This window comes from Triticum urartu, chromosome 6A, assembly GCF_056163025.1.
Source record: "Triticum urartu cultivar PI428250 chromosome 6A, HENAU_Tu73, whole genome shotgun sequence".
In the NCBI taxonomy this organism is placed as follows: Eukaryota; Viridiplantae; Streptophyta; class Magnoliopsida; order Poales; family Poaceae; genus Triticum; species Triticum urartu.
In genome coordinates this window covers 113,793,705-113,812,433 of record NC_141878.1, presented here as the reverse complement: position 1 = coordinate 113,812,433, position 18,729 = coordinate 113,793,705, and the positions used below count along the sequence as shown (strand labels likewise).

At 46.9% G+C, this 18,729-nt stretch overlaps 3 pseudogenes across 1 annotated transcript; all 3 read right to left on the bottom strand.

Moving 5' to 3' along the window:
* Positions 1–4,614: 4,614 nt before the first annotated feature.
* Positions 4,615–4,753, bottom strand: LOC125517763 (small nucleolar RNA Z247; annotated as a pseudogene).
* Positions 4,754–6,896: 2,143 nt separating this feature from the next.
* LOC147964363 (uncharacterized) lies at positions 6,897–16,858 on the bottom strand (annotated as a pseudogene). The gene is made up of 2 exons (XR_015607534.1): positions 16,234–16,858; positions 6,897–11,382 (listed from the first exon to the last, which is right to left on the bottom strand). The product of XR_015607534.1 is annotated as an uncharacterized LOC147964363 (transcript).
* Positions 11,376–15,717, bottom strand: LOC125515980 (uncharacterized; annotated as a pseudogene).
* Positions 16,859–18,729: the final 1,871 nt, after the last annotated feature.

Genomic DNA, 18,729 nt, shown 5'->3' with positions numbered 1-18,729 from the left:
AACCCTAAATCCACCCCTCGCGCGCGCCGGACACGCCGCACCACCGCCCGCGGCCACTGGAAGGGCGACACATGGCGCCGCCAGCGCCCCAGCCACCGCGGCCCGCCCGGCCCGCGGGAGGCCCTCCCGGGCCCGGCCGCCGCCTCCCCGCTCCCTCGCCCCGCCTCCGTGCGCCTGCCGCCACCCGGCCGAAGCTCGCCGCCGCCTCCACGCTGCCAGCCGCCCGCCGCCGCCCGCCGCCCGGCCGGTCGCCGCCCGCGCCGCCCCGGTCGCGCCTCGGCCTCGCCTCCTCTCCGCCGTCCCGGCCTCCTCCTCCCGCTCCGGTCACCTCCGGCGACGAACTCCGGCGGAGATCCGGCCGCCTCGGGTTGCGTGCCGTGAAACCCTAGATCCAGATCTGGGAGGTTATTTTTTTTCTAAGTCCCTGATATTTTCAGTCCATATGCTCATGTTCACGGCTCCGTAACTTTGCATCCGTAGCTCCGATTCATGCATATAGCATATCAAAATGTTCATCTCAGAGAGTACATAATTTCATTCCATTGCATCATTTTCATTTGAGTTCATCTTGATGCTCGAAATGCTGTTAGAAGAAGGCTACTTGAGATAATTGTCAGATCTGCTACTCCGTTTAGCTTTTTGTCATTTTTGCTATGATTAATGTGTGCTTGCTATGCCCTGATGCTCTACATGAGTTTTGTTAAGGGTTTTGTCATCTTTCCAGAGGTGCAACCCATGTATTTTTGTGATGCGTGTGGTGACTAGTGCAAGCTTGCAAAGTGGTGCACTTGGTAAATCTGTTTTCAGGGACTTAGTAATTCACTAAGTCTTTGATCTGTTTAGCTCATGATGCCATATGTTCATGTTGTTTCCTAGTGATCCGTGCCTCTTTTGAGGATGATCAGTAAGGATGTTTTGTTAATATTGTAGTGCTCTATCCATTCATGTCTTTGTTTGCATTTATGGAGCACCCTAGATTGAGTCAATCGAGCTCTACTTTTGCTACTTTGTGAATCTGGGCAGATTCACAACTTGTTTGCAATTTTGCCGGTGATGTTGTAGTTGATCCGTGCATGCTATGCTATTGTTCTTGCCATGTCTAGCTTGCATTTTGTGCCTTCTTGATGGAGGTATGTTTTTCTTGCCATGACTTGCACCGTAGTGAGTGCATCGAGCTCGTAAACATGCCTACTTGAGTTATATTTCAGCATGTGTCAGTTTTTCACTAAGTCTGAAACTGATTATGTTTTTGCTATGTTCACATGCTTGCAATTGTATTTTCTGATCCCTTTGGCTCAAGGTCACTAAGGGACTTTTGTTAAGCTCTTTGAGTAGCTCCATGACATGCTTTAATTTGCCATGTTCAGATCCTGTAGCATGTAGTTTTGCTGCTCCGAAGAGGGCTACCTGATCTGAAATTCCAGACAAGTGTTAATTTCACTAAGTCTGAGATCGGTTTGTCATATGCATTTTTGCCATGCTTGTTTGAACCTGTTAATGGATGAGTTGGCCGTAGCTCAGTGCTAGACTTTTGTTAAGCATCTTGTCTGCATCCCTGCCATGTATTTTGTTGTCATGTTTGGGTGCGGTGGCATGTTCATTTCATTGCATTTAGATGCCTACTTGCTGTAAATCGCAGACCGGTGTCATTTTTGAATCGCTTGCCATTTCCAAACCGTAACTCCGATTCCGGTGTTCTTTATATCGTTTTCAAGCAATTTCATCTCATCTTTCCAGTGGCACACTTGGTTTTCCAAGTTGAGGCCAGGTTCATGCATTTCCTGTCATATCTTGCGTTTCGCATCCCGCATAGCATACCATCTTTGCATTGCGTTGTTTGAGTGCACGTGGTTGATTGTATCCTTGTTGCTTGTTTGTCTTGTTTGGGTAGAGCCGGGAGACGAGTTCGCTAACGAGGAGCCCGTTGAGTTTGCTTTCGAGGATCCAGTCAACTCTGACAACTGTGCAGGCAAGATGATCATACCCTCGAAATCACTACTATCTTTGCTATGCTAGTTTGCTCGCTCTTTTGCAATGCCATTGCTACGATGCCTACCACTTGCTTGCAAGCCTCCCAAATTGCCATGTCAAACCTCTAACCCACCATGTCCTAGCAAACCGTTGATTGGCTATGTTACCGCTTTGCTCAGCCCCTCTTATAGCGTTGCTAGTTGCAGGTGAAGATTGGAGGCCGTTCCTTGTTGGAACATCTTTTATTTACTTGTTGGGATATCATTATATTATCTTGTTATCTTAATGCATCTATATACTTGGTAGAGGGTGGAAGGCTCGGCCTCTCGCCTAGTGTTTTGTTCCACTCGTGCCGCCCTAGTTTCCGTCATATCGGTGTTATGTTCCCGGATTTTGCGTTCCTTACGCGGTTGGGTTATAATGGGAACCCCTTGATATTTCGCCTTGATTAAAGCTTTTCCAGCAATGCCCAACATTGGTTTTACCATTTGCCACCTAGCCTTTTCTTTCCCTTGGGTTCTGCAGACTCAAGGGTCATCATTATTTTAACCCCCCCCCCCGGCCGGTGCTCCTCTGAGTGTTGGTCCAAACTGTCAGCCGCCGGTGGCTACCAGGGGCAACTCTGGGCTGGCCTGCTGGAAGTTTGGACAATCTGAGTGTGCCCTGAGAAAGAGATATGTGCAGCTCCTATCGGGATTTGTCGGCACATTCGGCCGGTGTTGCTGGTCTTGTTTTAACCTGTTGAAGTGTCTTGAATTACCGAGATACCGAGTCTGATCGGAACGTCTTGGGAGGAGGTCTATTCCTTCGTTGACCATGAGAGCTTGTCATGGGCTGAGTTGGGACTCCCCTGCAGGGATTGAACTTTCGAAAGCCGTGCCCGCGGTTATGGGCAGATGGGAATTTGTTAATGTCCGGTTGTAGATAACTTGAACCTTAATTAATTAAAATGAATCAACTGAGTGTGTTACCGTGATGGCCTCTTCTCGGCGGAGTCCGAGAAGTGGACACGGTGTTGGAGTAATGTTTGCACAGGTTGCTCTCTAGTTTTTCTCGCTCGCGCTTTGCCTCCTCTTCTTGCTCTCTTTTGTGAATAAGTTAGTCACCATATTTGCTAGTCGCTTGCTGCAGCTCCACATATATTTACCTTGCCCTACCTATAAGCTTAAATAGTCTTGATCACGAGGGTGCGAGATTGCTGAGTCCTTGTGGCTCACAGATTACTATTACACCAGATGCAGGGCCTGATGATTCCGCTCCAGGAGACGCGTATGAGCTCAAGTGGGAGTTCGACGAAGACTCTCAACGTTACTATGTTTCCTTTCCCGATGATCAGTAGTGGTGCCCAGTTGGGGGTGATTGGGACCGTGTCGCATGTTGGGTTATCTTTTATTTTGGCGCCGTAGTCGGGCCATGAGTGTTTGGATGATGTAATTTTATTTATGTACTTGATTGACGTGGCGAGTGTAAGCCAACTATGTTATCTCCCCTTTATGATTTATATTACATGGGATGTTGTGAAGATTGCCTAACTTGCGACATATGCCTTCAATGCGATTATGTCTCTAAGTCTTGCCTCGACACGTGGGAGCTATAGTCGCATCGAGGGTGTTACAGGAACGAACGGCAGTCGCCCCGCGAAGCTCCGATCCATCCTCATAACTCCCTCCATGGATCATTCCCACAAAGGCACGCTTCATGGCCGGTTTAACCCGGGCGGATCGCGTACGCTGAGCCGTCTCGATGAGGTCGGTGCAGATGTCCGGCTCAGGGCCCGGTTCACCGATCTTGCCAATGAAAACGTGAATGCTACCAAAGGGGACCCGATACCCGTACTCAATTGAGCCGGCCTCAGGGCCCCAGCCTGTGTCGTCGATGTAGAGTTTGCCGCGACGACTCTTAGTCATCCGGCCTACAGCATAGCCCTCGAGTCCTTCAAAGCGGCCCTCCAAGAACCGGAAACCATCGTGCGATAGCCCCACGGTGGGCGCCAACTGTCGTGGTTTTGTCACGGCAGATGTCCTAGAGAAAGGACTTAGTCGTGGGGCCATCGCTACGGGTTAGCTTGAAGGGGTTAAAGCGGACACAAGGACACAAGAGAGTTTATACTAGTTCGGCCCCTTCAATGAAGGTAAAAGCCTACGTCTAGTTGTGATGGAATTGATGGGTGTTTCGACGACTAGGGAGCAAATAAGCTTCGCCTATGTCTCGAGTTGTTGTCTGTCCTTGAACCGCCGCCGGGTCGTCCCCTTATATACATGGGGACGCCCGTCGGTTTACAGAGTCCCGATACTGGCTCATAGATGCGTCCGGTTCGGTCTCCACTATTCCTAACTTATAACACAAGTTACATACCGACGCCGGTTTATAGCTATAGGCCTTAAACCGATTATGGGCCTTTAGCCCTCATCTGCCCTCATGGGCTTTTATCACACTTCAACTACTGATGAAGTTAACCCGGCTTGTCCTGGCCGGTTTACGCGCAGTAGTAATATCCCCAACAACCACCGTTGTTGGTGCCTTCGGGCCGCCCTTTGTTGCGGGGAGAGCCACGTGAGCGAGGGCCACCACCATGACCGCGAGATGCAGCGTTGGCCGAGGACTTGAAGCCGCCGGAGGAGCCATGAAATTGGGCCATGCGTTGATCGAAGTTACTCAGCATGGCATAGAGCTCATCAAGGGTGACGGGCGTGACGCGGGCGTCGAGGGCGGAGACAAGCGGCTGGTAGTCGATGTCGAGCCCATGGAGGATGTACGAGATCAACTCGTCGTCCTGGATGGGTTTTCCGGCGGTGGCGAGTTCATCAGCGAGGCCGCGCAGGGAGGCGAAGTAGGAGGCGACCGACCGGTTGCCCTTCTGCGCATTGATGAGCGCAGTTCGGATGTTGTTGACGCGGCTGAGGGAGTGGGACGAGAACATGCCCCCCAGTGCCACCCAAAGTTCACGCGCCGTGGTGATCGCGGTGACCGCGCCCAGGACCTCCTTGAAGAGAGTACTCAGCAAATAGCCGAGCACTTGTTGGTCCTCCCTGGCCCAAAGTGGGTGGAGAGGGTTGGGCGCAGAAGTCTCCTTGTTGTCTTTGTCCTTGGTGACGTGGAGTCTGGCCGGTTCCGGCGAGGTGCCGTCAACGTAGCCGAAGACACCGGTGCCCCGCAGGTGGGGTGTGACCTGCGTGCGCCAGAGCACGTAATTCGTGCGGTTGAGCTTCTCGGTGACCTGGCCGTTGAGGCTAGGGGAGGCGCCGGATGAAGACATGGCTATGCACTAGATTGAGAGGAAGGGCTCTGATTACCATGTGCGATGGCGGAAACGTCTTACCTCGTTGATACAGCGCATACATAAGTTGTTACAAAGATTTAGACTTGGAGAACAAGAGATAGAGTAGACTTGGAGAACAAGAGATAGAGTTGGTTACAACAAGGTGGAAATAAGAGAGAATACTACTACCAACCTACCAATCTAATCTATATCAAAACAACTCCAACAGAAGATATGCGCTACATGATATGGTGGTGCGGTGCGATGCACATTGGCACGGTGCACATGTACATGACATGGTTAACAGGAACCTCCAAAACTCCGCGATGGATGAAAATGCACTATTTATATGCAACACACACACTGTTATCCAGTTACACAAATAATTCATACAGTTCAATTCACACAATTCACAGAAGAGAGAAGTGCATATTTCAATCCTGAACTCTTGCCCTAGTTTAATTTACAACCCCGAACTTTAATACCGTCTAAATTACAACCCCCAAGTCTCAAAACCGGGCAGGATTCAACCCTCCCCTCTCTGTTGACCGGTTTTGACCTGGGGTGACCAGTTTTAACTAGTCAACGGGTCCAATCAGCATGCCACGTGAGATTTTTTTAAAAAAATTTCAAGAAAAAGTAAATAAAAATCTGTAAGATCAGGAAAAAATATAAAAAAGCAAAATTCCGAAAAAATTGTTCGCGAAAAAAGCTAGGGAAAATAAAAAAATGATTTTTTTCTAGAAATATTTTTTTTCTGGAATTTGAATTTTTGGGTTTTTTCTGGATTTTTTTTGGAAATTTGTTTTTTTATTTTCCGTGTTTTTTGGAAATTGGATTTCTTATTTCTTTTCCTATATTTTCTTCGATTTTACAGGTTGTTTCCTTGGAAATTTTGCATTTTTTGCTGATGTGACATGCTGACTGGACCTGTTGACTGGTCAAAACCGGTCAACCAGGTCAAAACCGGTCAACAAAGAGGGGAGGGTTGAATACTGACCGGTTTTGAGAGTTGGGGGTTGTAGTTTAGACGGTATTGAAGTTCGGGGTTGTAAATTAGACTAGTCCAAAAGTTCAGGGTTGAAATATGCACTTCTCTCTTCACAGAATCAAAAAACCGACCAAAGCAAAGCTCAAAAAAACTACAAACGGCAACCATGAATCGTACCCCCTCTGTATCAAAAGATAAGACATTTTTTGACACTATCGTACATAACTACAACTCACATAATTGAGAGAATCAGAACCTAATACAAATATGTACCAAATTGGTCTCTCCCATATTGTTACAAAACTATAAAAGGTCAATTTTGTTCACACCAGAACAGAGAATTGTTTGTTGGTTACAGAGAACAAATAGAACAGCCATGAACAATACATCTATATCCGTTGCATATATAAAGTAAAAGTTGGAAAAGAAATTCTGTTTTTGTCTATGGAGTCACAACCGAGGTCGTGATAAATCCTTCATGAACGCCTAAAAGCGGGAAACAGAGTGTCATACTGCCAGGTAGACACCATCTTTTGCATAACAGTCTGCTGCATGGTATCGATGCAATTGAAGAACGTAATCCTCCAGATGTTCCAGAAAAACAATGTTCCAAACCATATCCAGAAACCAAAGACAGTTCCAGCAATCACTGAGTAGTACAGCCACAAAGTTTCAAGTTCATGGTCATGTTCATTTGGCTGATCCAGCACTGTTGCAGAACTTGAATCATGCTTACCGAAAAAGGGTTTCCCCCCGCTTTGTATTCCAAAGCAACCAACACCGATACAAGGATCGCTGTGGCGAACAGCACATCAAGCCCAAAAAAGAAACAAATGCCAACAACGGCAGCTCAACAAAGCGCGGATGACCCGTCACCGCTACGCCCTCCAGAAACAAACCACCACAACCCGAGGCTCCGAACCGCCGCGTACCAAGCAGCACCTCCAAGAAGGAATGCGACGCCGGCGACGCTGCTGCCCAGACATGTCCTAGGGTTTCCCCAGCACGAGGAGGGGGGTGGGGATGGATATCGCCGACACCCTCTAGGAAGGAATGGTGGCACCCGCAGGTGTCACCGCATCGGAGCCGAAGAACCGGCAAGGATTTCTCCCGCACTCCAACCCCATCGCCCAACGGACCGGAGCCGACCAGCCAGACCGCCGCCCACCACCATGCGCCATCGTGGTTGCGCCGCCACCCACGCCGCTTCACTGCGAACACCAACACGAGGCCAAGAGGACCGGAGAGAAGTGCCCCGCCAGCACCGAAGCCGAACGGGAGGGAACCACCTCCACCACCGTCGTGCAGGAGGCCAGAACCTCCGACACCATCGCGGTAGCCGTCCGGACGCGGCAGCAGGGCATGCCAGGCCACCCCTGGCCCGGCCAGGCCCGAAACGGGCCCACTAAGCCCTGCCGCCACGCTGCAGCAAGCCGGCGATGGTGCCGCCAGCACCCTGCCGTCTCCCCCGCCTCCCGGAAGCCACGAAGCAGACCCACCCCGCCGCAGGCCCGCCGCAGGCCCAGATGGGGCCCAAAGGGCCCAAATCTAGGCTGAGTGGGCGCCGCCAGACCGCGGTGCCGCGTCGCCCCGTCGCCATCGGCGACGCCGCCGTCCAGAAGCCCGCCCCCTGCTCGCGCCAGGAACCCCCGCCGTCGCGCTGGACCGCCACCGCTTAGAGACACCGCCCGGGGTCTCCCCGTCCCGCGCCGGCGGACACCCAAGAGGGGAAAGGCCAGGGGGGCGCGCCACCAACGTCGCCCGGGCCAGGCCCGCAGCGGGCCCCGGCGACGGCGGCGGGGAGGAAGGGGGAGGGGGAGGCGCGCGGGGGAGGAGGTTGGGCGCGGCCGGCCACTCGCGGGGGCGACGCAGTCGCGGGAGAGAAGAGCGTGTATCTGAGGATCCTTTTTGCAAAGTGCTACCGAATCATGCTTACATGGAGTGCTCAGGGGGAGACCACAAAGTCCCAGGTTGTTGCTGTATATTGACGGGTCATTGAGTGTTTGGAGCTGATTGCCTGTAGGTATCTCTCCTGATAGTAGATTGTTGGACATATTGAGCAAGCTTAGGCACAACAAATCTGATATGCTTGGAGGAATACGGCCCAAGAGTTTATTCCAGTAGAGGTCAAGAGACTCCACATTTTTCAAACTGCCAATGTTTTTTGGGATACCACCGGATAAATCATTTCTTGATAGGTTCAGGAACCACAGGGCTTGATGATTTACTAACTGAGCAGGAATCTCACCTGAAAGGGAGTTGCTTGACAGATCAATACCAGTCATAAGCATAATTGTCTTATGGAAAGTATAATCACGTCCCTTCCAGATTGTGTCCATCTGACCATCATATGAATAATGTGTACCAGTGTACATATAAGGCATATCCCAAATGTTTCAAAGCTTGCAAGTTGCAAGGATAGCACTTACATCCATTTCTGGTGTTGTCTCTACCATGTAAGTAAAGTTTGCGAAACTTACTGGAATAGAACCTATAAGATTGTTTTCAGCTAGGTCAAGCAACTGGAGATGAGAGAGTTGTGATACCTCCCAAGGAATACTTCCATGAAACATATTTGACCGTAGTCGGAGAATTCTTAGCATAGAGAGGCTAGCTCCTATCCATGAAGGAATTGTGCCAGAAAACATATTGTCTCCAAGATCCAAAATTACTAAGCTTTCCAAGTTCTTTATAAGAGACGGAAAATATCCAGAGAAGCTGTTGTTGGACAAATGTACTGATTCTAATGGAGAAGCATCATTCGTCAAGGTTGTGACTTCTCCAACAAAAGCATTGCTTGACAAATCCTTGTATGTAAGATTAGGCAGGTTCCATAAGCAACCAGGGAGCATTCCAGACAGGAGATTGTTTGATAGGTCCAAGAACTGTAGATGACGTTGCTTACAGAAATCCTTGTTGATGACACCTGTCAACCTGTTACTGGACAAGAATATGTAGTTGACAGATAGGAGCGACAAGCTCGCTGGAATCTCTCCCTCCAAGTGGTTGCTGCTAAGGTCAAGGAATTGTAATAAGAATGATAATTTACCAAACCCCGATGGTATCATGCCTGTAAGATAGTTATTGGACAAGTCGAGCACCCGTAGGGAAGATCCTAGCTCTGCGGGGATTGAGCTGTTGAAGCAGTTGCCAGAAAGGAGGAGGTACTGCAGGGACTCCCATCTGCTGATCTCCAGTGGAATGCTTCCGGTGAAGGAGTTGTTTGCAATACTGAAAAAGCCAAGTTCAGTCCAGTTTGAAACCAATTCTAGCGGGATGCTGCCACTGAGGTGGTTGTTCTCAACATCAAAGTTTAGCATTTGGCCCATCATTGGAAAGGACGGTGGCAAACCTCCAGATAGCATGTTCCACGATAGGTTCAAGGACTCAAGACTAGTCAGATTACCGAATTCACTCGGTATGAGTCCAGAGAACATGTTGGAGGACATATCAAGAAATAGTAAATTTGGAACCATATCTGGCAGTCTCAGGTATTGAGCCCGAGAAGAAGTTACCTGATAGGTCGAGGTCCTCCAACCTAACGTTGGTGCGGTTCAGGATGAACTGTGGAAAAGTGCCGTTGAGATTGTTATCATTTAGATGTAAGGTCTGCACGGTGGACAAAGGCGAGAACTTGGCAGGGTCTGGGTTGGTCAAGTAGTTGTTTCCCAGATCGATGTAATGAATCCATGGGAGCTTGCCGAGTTGATGGGGGATCGCACCAACAAAATAGTTGTCGCTCAAATCCAGGTAGGTCAGGGTGAGCAGCAGCGATATGTTTGTTGGGATGGTACTGACGAGGTTGTTGCCACAGAGGTCGAATGTGGTGATGTTCCGGAATGCCGGGAAGTACAAGGCGTCGAGCGTGCCATTGAGGCTAAACCAGGATAGCTCGAGTGTGGTAACATGGCCAGTATTGTCACAGGTGATGCCGAACCAATCACAGGTCGATTCGGCACGCGACCATGATGACAGGTAGGTGGAATTGAGCAAAGTGGACTTCCACCCGGAGGAGTGCTTCTCCTTCCGGGCTGATTGCACTGGCCATGCATAGCAGCATATGCAAAGCTGTCAAACATGAGAGCTTGTATTGTGGTGCCATCGCTCAAGGGTGTGGCTGGATAGACTCTGTGTTTGCCCCTCCAGTCGAACAGCCAGCATGTCTATTATAGAAAAGATTTACTGCTCTTGAGATGTCAGCTGCGTTGGCAAGAAAATGGAGGTCATTAGTCAGCAGAATAGGTTGGCAATAGTAGAATGGGTCAGCAGTGGGTTGGCAGTCTATTATACAAACTTGTCTGGACGGGTATATGTCTACAGAGACTGAAGACTTGGGGTCATCCTGTGAAGAAAGCACCGAATCTGTCAGTGTACAGGACCCAGCCAACAATGGAAGCTAGCCAGTATGGTGGTGAATGAAACCGACGGCCAATTATATATGTGGTTGTGGTGAATGAGACTGTCCGTTAACAGAAAGCCAAGTCACCTGCCCAACTGCATTGCCCAAGTAACACAAGCTAGTCAATATCTGGGAGCTGACTGTTGAAGCTCCTTTTTCCCCCGAGGACACACAAGCTCCGTTCAACAGTGCCATTGTGTCACGAAAGAGAAGTCGGTCAATGGGAGTGACCGCAAAGGTTCAACATCACTGTTGCTAGAACAAATTACCAGCCATGAAAAAGGTTTCCAAAAGGAGCAGTGAAATCAAAGAACAGGAAAAAAGCCAGAAAATACAAAGTAACATAATCTAGAAAAGAATGACAAAGTAAGTAGTATCACAGGCCACAGGAAAGGAACTTCCAAAAAGTCGCAAAGGAAAGTGATAACTCTTAATTAAGCAACAGCGTTGTATTTGAGCTTCTGTATCTACAAATCACCTAGTTATCCAGGAGCTCTTTTATGGTACAAATGCTAATTTCAGTATCCCGGCAAACCTGCTGTGCTTCTAGAATGAGATGAAGAAGCATATAGGAATTAGTTATCACAAAAAGAAGACAGAAAAGGTTGGTTACCCAAACAATAGCCGTAATGCAAGAGCACAACAACTTCGATAGATGCAAATACTGAGATGGTTTACATGCTGGTAAACAACCGAGTCTGCAGGTTAACTCTGAAGAGAGACGACAAGACACAAGTATCCAAGGGCTGCACAGAACAGAGCCTGCATTCATGAAATGCAAACCAAAAAAAATGAAAACTCGAATCTCTACAAGATTACAGTTTTAAAATTACAGAACACTAACCAGGCTGGAGGAACAATCAAACTAAGAACTATTCGAGCAATCGATTCCGACTTCAGAAAAGAAGATGACTGGAAAGAGTGCACAAGCTCCCGGTCAGAGAAGGCATGCGACAGGGTGTACTACTCCAGTAAAAAGCTTTGCTTGATAAGACCAAATGTGCAATACAGAGAGTAGTATTTGGTAAGATGAGGATACCATACACCATACACAAACACATCGCAGCAACTGCAAAATCAACAAAACAAAAAAGAGCAGCCACAAAATAGTTGAATTGGTTGTCTATTTCCTACTGCGACTAGTACAGAACTGTAACTTTTCCCTCTCCCTCCATATGACAAATCAAGCACGTAATGCTTACCTCCTCTCGGGGAGAAAATCTACTCGCCATTCAAAGGGGAAAGAGCCAACTTATTTATTTTTGCACTGTAAAAACATAATTTGTTTTTCCAAGTTCAGAATTTTTTATTTCAAAGCAAATGTAAGGATTACTTTTTCTTTTGTGACTACAGGGAAGAAGCCAAGATGCACAAGCGTGCATACCACAACACACACACATTCACTCGATCGTCATCTGGTCGCACACTTCACTGAAACTGCTCCAATGTAGTTCCAATGTATGGGTAGGTAGGCTCGAAGGCAGTTCCAATGTATGCTACCTGAAACTGCCCTTCTACTCTGAACAACAGGAAAATCAAGCACAATAGGCTTTAGAAATATTATAAGATTTACAACACACGCTTACAAAAACATGAGCGAGACACAAACCATTAGCCTGACTAAAGCTACACCACAAACTTGTCTAGAACCTTGAAACAAAATATGTCCACTGGAACGTTGGTAATTCTTGAGCGTACTGGGAACAGAAACAGATATAATTATCACGACGCTTACATCTTGCTTCATCTTCATTTGGTGTGGTATCATTCAATACTTGGACAGCTTTCTATACCTCAGATATCCTTCATCTTCCTCATAACTTTCTGTTGCATGGCATCTATGCAACTCAAGAAAGCACATCTCCAGGGCTTCCAGAAAAACAATGTGCCAAACCATATCCAGAAACCAAATATTGTTCCAGCGATCACTGAGCAGTACATCCACATGGTTTCAAGTTCATCATGATGTTCCTTTCCCACATCTGATGTGGTTGTCGGACTTGAACCATGTTTACATGAAATGTTCAATAGAGAGCCACAAAGTCCCAGGTTATTGCTATAAATTGACGGGTCATCCAATGTTTGGAGTTGATTCCCTGTAGGTATCCCTCCTGACAGAAGATTGCTCGAGAGATTAAGGGAGCTGAGGAATATCAGGTTTGATATGCTAGGAGGAATAGGACCTGATATCTTGTTCCAAGAGAGGTCAAGAGATTCTAAAAACTTTAGGCTGCCGATATCCTTCGGGATACTACCAGATAGACAATTTCTTGACATATTTAGTAACTGGATGCCTCTAAGATTTGTCAACTCCGGAGGTATAGCACCAAAAAGAGAATTGGCAGAGAGATCAATACCTGTCACAAATGCATCTCTTCCCCGGAAAATGTAATCCTGTCCTTTCCAAATTACGACCATAGTGCCACTGTATATATATCCAAAGGTGGCATATTGTAGGACGATTTTTATACCTGGCTGCATCGTGGGTGCCTGCCTCATGAAGGATAAGTTGACGAAACTTTCTGGTATGGAACCTATAAAATTATTCTCAGCTAGATCAAGCAGTTGGAGATGGGAGAGTTGTGATAGCTGCCAGGGAATATTTCCATAGAACATGTTCGATCGCAGTCCGAGAATCCTCAACAAAGGATTGCTTTGCCCTATCCATGGAGGAATTACACCAGAAATATTATTGTTCCCGAGATCCAAAATAACAAGGCGTCTGAAGTTCTTCAACACACCTGGAAAGCAACCTGTAAAGTTGTTGTCTGACAGGTGCAGGGACCTTAGTGAAGAATTACAGTAACTTGAGGTTGGAATTTCACCAGCAAAAGCATTGCTCGATAAATCTAAGGATTGCAAATCTTTCAAGTACCAAAAGCAACCAGGAAGCTTACCAGACAACTGATTGTTTGATAGATCCAAGAGTTGCAAAAGTGCCAACTGACAAAAGGCCGATGGCAATTCTCCCATGAAGCTGTTTGTGTTTTTATCTTTTACCACCTTGACAGACGGCAACTGCCTGTTGTCAATATTAGGAATGATACCCGTAAACTTGTTGCCAGACAAGATGAGAGCAACAAGATTTATCAACGCGGACATGGTTGCAGGAAGCTCTCCATCAAGGTGGTTGGATCTGATGGCAAGGAATTTCAAAGATGTTGCATTGCCGATATGAGATGGTATCACTCCAGTAAAGTGATTCTTTGACATGACCAAAAACTGCAAGTTCGGCAAGCTGCCCATCTCTACTGGGATGGAACCAGTAAAGTTGTTGTTTGAGAGGAGGAGAGTGATTATCTCTTTACAGTTACCAATCTGCGATGGGATGCTTCCAGCTAACAAGTTTTTGGCAACATCGAATACCGCGAGATTAGTCAAGTTTGAAAACATCTCTGGTGGGATGGTACCATCGATATAGTTGTCATGTACAATGAACCAGGACATTCCTTGCATCCTGGCCAAAGATGGTGGCAAACTTCCAAATAGCTGGTTATGCGCCAGATCCAAGTGCCCGAGATTAGTAAGGTTCCCCAACTCGGGTGGAAGAGTAGAAACCAAACCAGCATTTCTGATATTGAGTTGCTCTAGTAACTGAAGCTGCCCAAGTGAGGCTGGGATGAACCCACCAAGTGAATTGTCGCTCAGTGAAAGAACTCGCAATCCAGGTACTAACCCAAGCTCCTCTGAGATCCCTCCTGTAAGATTATTTTCGTTGAGAAGCAGTATCTCAAGCTTCTGGAGCCTCGAGAGTGAGCGAGGTATCACACTAGAGAATCCATTAGCTGACAGATCTAGATACCTCAACCTTGGGACCATTTCCGGTAGTGAATCTGGTAACAGCCCTGAGAAGTCATTACCTGACAAATCAAGGAATTGCATCCTCACAATGGTGTAGTTGAGGATGAATTGTGGGAAGGTTCCACTGAGATTATTGTTAGCTAGAGATAATAACTTCAAGCTGAACATAGGCGAGAACTTGTCATATTCTGGGTTAGTCAATTGGTTATTTCCCAGATTAACCTCGACTAGTATTGGTAGCTTGCCGAGTTGGTAGGGGATGGCACCGACAAGATTGTTGCTGCTCAAGTCCAAAATGGTGAGCATGAGCAACAGGGATATGTTTGCTGGAATGGTGCCAACAAGATTGTTGCTGTTGAGTTTGATCTTGATGAGATTCTGGTATGCAGCAGAGTAGAAGGTGTGTAGCGTACCATGGATCCCAAAGCCGGAAAGGTGGAGCTTGGTAACATGTCCGGCAGCATCACAGGTGATGCCAGACCAAGAGCACGTAGAGTTGGCAATTGACCACGAGGGCAACGGGTTGGCACCAATCAAAGTGGACTTCCATCGGAGTAGTGCTTCAGTTTCGGGGTTGATTGCCTTGGCTGTGCATAGTAACAGGAAAATTGAGATGTGGAAGAGTTTCTGCAGTGCCATTGCAGCAGGTTATGGTGTTGGTAAGAAAATGGCAAGCTGCAGGGTGCTCTATGCATTGCATTTGGAAATAGCTAGAGTACACACAGAACGAATACATAATTGCACAAAAGTACAAATATGTTGTAGTGCTATCGCTGAACAGGTATATATGGGTGCAAAGACTTGAGAACTGGGGTCGTGGGAGCCCTGATTCCCATCCTCATAGGTAAGTGACTAGTCGTCTCCAGTAAGGTCATAACCGATGACTGACTATGTGGTCATAACCGATGACTGACTATGTATGTCAGTTCACTGTACCTCCAAAATGTGACAAAGAAAGAAAAACGGGCACAACCCTTCATGTTAGTTTGCCCATGTGGATGTGAGCTTATGTACTAAATCATCAGATTATGGAAATAAGTTTTCAAGGACGGCACCCACAAGATTGTTGTTGTTTGGGTTGATGAGATTTTGGAAAGCTGCAAGGTAAAAGCCATGGAGCGTACCATTGAAGCGGATGTTAGTGGATCTCGGTAACACACACGACAGCGTCATTCACAGGTGAAGCTGAACCAAGAGCACATAGAGTTGGCCATCGACCACGAGGACAACAAACTGGCACCAATCAAAGTAAACCTCCATCAGAGTAGTGCTTCCACTTCCAGGTTGCTGTCTTGGCTGTGCACATTAGCAAAAACAAATTGAGAGGTGGCAGAATGTCTGCATCTAACAATAATGTGACTCAGGGAGAAGCCCATCCAAATGTGCCTGATAAAACAATGATATCGTAGCAAATGGCCATGCCACCGCTGGACTGATTTTAGAATTACAGATACTAATCAGGTGGGAAGAACGACCAAATTAAAATCTGTCTGGGCAATCGATTGTGACTTTGGAAAAGAAGACGAAAGGAGTGCACAAATTCCCGGTCAACAGAGCGCGTGGAATGGGGTGTACTAGTTCAACAGCTTGCTTGATCAGACCACATGTGTAAGATAAGGATACCATGCCTCAGACAAACAAATTTCACTTTCGTAGTAGCAATTGCCGAATTAAATAAATAAATAAGGCGGCCAATGAATCTGCCCCGTTTTACATATGAAGACATAACGAGGTCACGTATCTCTTTCCTCTCCATTGTACTGAAAAAACAAGCAGATTGAAGATTGGACAGATGGCCTAAGAAATGCGTACCTTTCCCAGAGACTCCTAGCCGTGGCTGGTCTGTCGACCGGCGGCCCCGACCAGGGTTGGGGAATGGGCGCTCGTGCGGGGTGGTGGTGGGCGGCGAGGTGGTGCCGGGCGGAACGGTCTCGTGTTTTGGTAGGGGGTGCTCCGAAGCCGCGCGGCGGCGGGGAGGGCGACGGCGGCACTGCCGGCCGCCGAAGCGGGGCGGCGAGGTGCAACAATCGGCAGACAAGCATGAAGATTTTTATCTTTCTCGAGACATTGACAAGCATGAAGATAGAAGTCAGTAAACTAAGTTGGGCCTTCGGCCTCCCCCAAAACACCGTTGCGCCTTCGGCCTCCCTCAAAACACCGTTGGGCCTTCGGCCAGGCCCAGTGAAGAGACCACTCACTCTCTCAGTCAGATCGAATTCTGAATAAAGAAGTTTAATTCGTTTGCCAAAAAGTGTAGTGTGTAAAAAATGGGGGCTGCTACGCGTCGGCCGCCATCGCCTCGCGAGCCGTGGGATCTGACATAGATCTAGTGGGGTCAACGTCTTATCTCTACTTTGCGACAAAGACCTTGTTGCAGAAACATTTGTAATAGCGGTTGTGTTGTGGGATTTTTGTACAACAGAGGTTGTGTTGCGGAATACTTTTGCAACAGATATTGTGTTGCGGATTCTTTTTGCAAGAAATGTCTTGTTGCGGATATTATTTTTTACAACAGAAGTCTTATTGCGATTTTTTTTTGCAACGAAGATCTTGTTGTCGATTTTTTTGCAAGAGATGTCTTTTTTGCAACATCGGTGATGTTGCAGAAGTGGACGGCGCCCTGCATCATCGGTGTCAAGCAGGTCTTCTTCTTCATACCCGGTAGCAGCAGAAGGGGCGTCGTCGATCGAGAAGAGGGGGAGGAGAGAGGGTGGGTGGTGGCGGAGGCGGCCAACGACTGCGACGGCCGATTTTTCCCCATGATCTTCAAAAAAGTGGGAAAATAAACATCTTGCAAGTTAAATCATGTGAAAGCCTTCCTGGTTTATTTACCAAGTCTCTACAAAATTCTACATTCCAAAAGTAAGTTCATGGAATTGGTATGGGACAGTTTCGGGACTTGCTATCAGGGGGAGTGTCTCCCTGAACTATTCCTGTTTAAAACATCATATTGCACTCTTTCTCTTTGTGAGTTTATATTTCAAGTTCTCATCAAGGTTTCAATTTGAAATGTTATACATTAGATCATCAATGCATATCATATTTTATTTTGCATTTTGGTTGATCCTAGAAATTCTATGCAACTCAATGACCCACGGAGAGAGTTGGGGATTTCGTTATTTTCATATTTGAGTTTTCTCAAATTTTAAGAATAGGATCATTTGATTTTATTTATTTTATCATCAATTATTTCTATTACAAAAATATGAGAGAGGGAATAAAATTACTTTTCCAAAATAAATAAATATTGAGGATTTAATAATAAAATCAAATAAGATTTTATTTCGGAGTTTTTCGGTGTTTTATTTGAATTTAGGAAAAATGTGCGTTTTTCAAAATTGCATTTAGGTCCCAAATAAATGTTCACCTTGTGCATCTTGATTTTACAAGCCCGTGAAAATTTATTTCGGAATTTTTGAAGTCCGTTTAGTATTTATTTTTATTTTCCTTCCGCGCGTATAAAAAACGAACCGACCTACGGGCCGTGTCCGGATAGGACTCCGGCCCGAGGTGGCCTTTAAAAGCCGGCCCAGACCCCGGGAGAAACCCAAGCCGCCCAGCCCCAAAGCCGCCGCCGCCACCCGCTGCCGCCGCCGAGGTTCGCCGCGCCTCGACTTCCGTGCCATCGGTTTTTTTTAAAAAAAATTAGATCGGTTTTCGTCGGTTTTTTTAGATTCAGTTTTTTTTAATAGATCGGTTTTTCCGGCTTATTTAAATAGCGAGCGTTCGTTCGTTCGTTCGTTCTAGCGAGCGTTCATCGTTTTTCTTTTTCTTGGATTAAATCCGCGATTTTTCTGATCGCGATTCCTGATCCGATTTTCGTTTTAGTATAACTTTTCGCTCGTTTATCGGAATCAGGCGATTCAAGCGCCTAGAGTTTCATCTCGAAACCCTCTATCCGTTTAACCAACTTATACAAGATTTTGCTACTGTAAAATTTGCTCTAGATCCAGATTACTAGAACGGAGTGTTTTCTTTCGCCGTTTGACTTTCGTTGCTGCGTTCGATTTGATTCTTTTTGCCAACCGGAGTTCTTAAGTTGAACCTTCTGGTTAGATCTCTTATTTAAGTTTTACCTGTGCATTAGATGAGTACTTATTGTATGCTTGTTTATTTGTCTGCGATAGAATACCCGGAGTGCGCCGCCTGTTACTTCGAATCGTTAGGTTTCGCGGATCATCAGCAAGGCAAGTAACACTTTGATCATACCTTTCCTACTACCCAGTTTTATTGCATTAGATCAATCCTCACACATTGCATGATTAGGATCTAATTAAATTGTGGGATGGGAAGTAGTTGAGGTAGTAC